Below are 2,622 nucleotides of genomic sequence, written 5' to 3'. Positions count from 1 at the left end.
GTTATTCAGAAGGGTGTTGTTAAATTTCCATGTGTTAATGTAATTTTGTGGTTTCTTTGTTACTGATTTCCAGTTTCATTGCACTATGGTTAGATAGTATGCATGGGATGATTTCAGTTCCTCTGCATTTACTTAAACATGTTTTGTCAACTAATATATGATCTATTTTGGAGAATGTCCCATGTGCAGCTGAGAAGAGTGCACATTCTGATGTTGTGAGGTGGAACACTCTGTAGACATCTACCAAGTCTATTCTTTCACATTCTTGGTTTAATTCTAATATTTCTTTGTTGATTTTTGTCTATTTGGTAGTGGGGGTATTAAGTACTCTCACTACAACTGTGTTAGTGTTTATTTGGTTTTTCCTGTCAGTTAATATTTGTTTTATGTAGTTGGGTGAGCATGTGTTTTTTTGTTTTGTCTTTCTTGAGACAGAAGCTCACTATGCAGTTCAGGCTGGTCTTGAGCTCACTTTGTAGCCCAGGCTGGTCTCAAACTCACAACGATCCTCCTGCCTCAGCTTCCCGAGTGCTGGGATTACAGGTGTGCGCCACCAAGCCCAGCTTGAACATGTGTTTGGTGCATAAATATTTGTGATTGTTTTCTCTTTTTGGAGCTTTCCCTTAATAAGTATGAAGTGACCTTTGTCTCTTTTGATAAGTTTTGGCTTGAAGTTCACATTGTCTGCAAATAGAATGGCTACCTTTGCTTTTCTCTGGGTTCCTGTGGCATAGAGAATTGTTTTCCATCCTTTGACTTTTAGTCTATGCATTTCTTTTTGGGTTGAACGTGTTTCTTGAGTGCAACATATTGTTGGATCTTGCTTCTTGATCCGTTCTGCCATTCTGTTTCTTTTGATTGGTGAGTTGAGACCATTTAGGTTGATGGTTATAACATATGTATTGGCTTTTATTATTATTTTTTCTTGTTATTTGTTCCCTATCTTCCTGCTCTGTTTAATTGCTTGTCCTGCCTAGTGATTTCTTTCTATTGGTGTTCATGTGTTTGTGGTCTTTGTTATCTCTTGCTGATATGTTTTTCAGAACATTCTGTAGAGCTGGTTTGGTGGTTATACACGTCTTCATTTGTTCTTTGCCATGGAAGTATTTTATTTCTCCATCAATTTTGAAAGATATTTTTGTGGTATACAATAATCTGGGTTGAAGACTGTTTTCCTTTAGGGTTTGAAATATTTCATGCCAAGGCCTTCTTGATTTTAGGCTTTGTGTACACACAAGTAAAGGCAATGTATATGCTCAGAGAATTTAAGTAACTTTCTCAGGCTCATACAGTTCCTGAGTGGTAGAACTGGAGTTGTAACATCTATCTCAGCCACTATGCTGTTTTCACAACTTGTAAGATGGTTCAGACAAAAGGAACCCCACTTACATCCTCAGTCATGATACCTCTCTAATATGACTAAATGATAGGTCTGACTCTCTATGATATTTAACAAATGTGTATGGGTGAGTACAATCAGATACCTACTAAAAATACAGGATGTTTTTGACTTCAAGTCACTAAAAATCCAATTCAAGACTGACTTGAACAATCAGGAAATTTATTATCTCAAATAAAAAAGAGAATCAGACATAGGGTGGTAGTTAGGGTTGGTTGATTCAGTAACTAGATGATGTTATAAAGAACATAAACATTACTTTTCACCTCTGTTCTGTGCAACATCAGCCAGAACCCAGCTGTTCTTCTGACAACAGGGAGGCTAATTGTGGCAATGAGGGTCATTAACTTTTCCTTTTTAACATGAGCCAATTTTTTTATGTGTTCATTTCTTGCATTTGAAGTACAGTTTGATGACATTTGGGGCTTGAGATTCTTTGCCATAGTTCTTAACCACTACACAAATGCAGCCAGCCATTTCACTCATTTTCCTTGTAGTCAGTTTTACAAGGCCCTACTCATTCCCTCAGTTTCTTGCTGGTCATCAACTTTAATTAGGTTGAGATGTTCGGCACAAAGGGCTTCTACCAACTCAACATACTCAGGCTCATCCAAGTTGGGTGCAAGCACACAAAATGGGCTTGGTTTTTGCCTAAGACTTGAACAGCTTTGCTTTCCCTGTGATAGACAAATATGGATGAGGCCAGCCTTCCGTACTTCTTGCAAATCAGTAGTAACATTCATTTTTCTTCCAGCAGCAAGGTCTTCCTTTGCTATTGCCATGGATTATGGGAGAAGTCAAGTCTTGTAGCCACTTTTGTTCTGCCAAGAAATATGGACATGGTTTCCTGCTTTCTTATTCCCATCTACCAGGAAGAGAAAAGACGTTTTCTTGTCTTCCTTTTAAATGAAAGTAGAACTTTCTCAGAAGCTTTTTGCCAACCTCCCTCTGTCAAATAGTATCTGACTGTAGGTATAGTCTGGGTGGGGTTATCAATATATAAGTGATAATTGCAGGCATGAGAGGAAATGATACATACAGTTGCCTGATAGAAAAACACATCACATCTGAATCTAAAAAATAGACAATTCCCCTAGGACAAACAATTAGAAACTTGCACTGCTTCCCTTGAGCTAATGCTCTTTTGAGGAGGTATCTTCATACAGGACACCATTTTCACTACCATATGTTGCTATAGAGATGAGATGGTGCAAGGGAGTGGT

At 38.0% G+C, this 2,622-nt stretch overlaps 1 pseudogene; it reads right to left on the bottom strand.

Moving 5' to 3' along the window:
* Positions 1-1,783: 1,783 nt before the first annotated feature.
* Positions 1,784-2,181, bottom strand: LOC102028057 (annotated as a pseudogene).
* Between the last annotated feature and the right edge of the window lie 441 nt (positions 2,182-2,622).

This window comes from Chinchilla lanigera, unplaced genomic scaffold (assembly GCF_000276665.1).
Source record: "Chinchilla lanigera isolate Chin_1 unplaced genomic scaffold, ChiLan1.0 scaffold00005, whole genome shotgun sequence".
NCBI lineage: Eukaryota > Metazoa > Chordata > Mammalia > Rodentia > Chinchillidae > Chinchilla > Chinchilla lanigera.
This window is presented reverse-complemented; position numbering and strand designations above follow the sequence as displayed.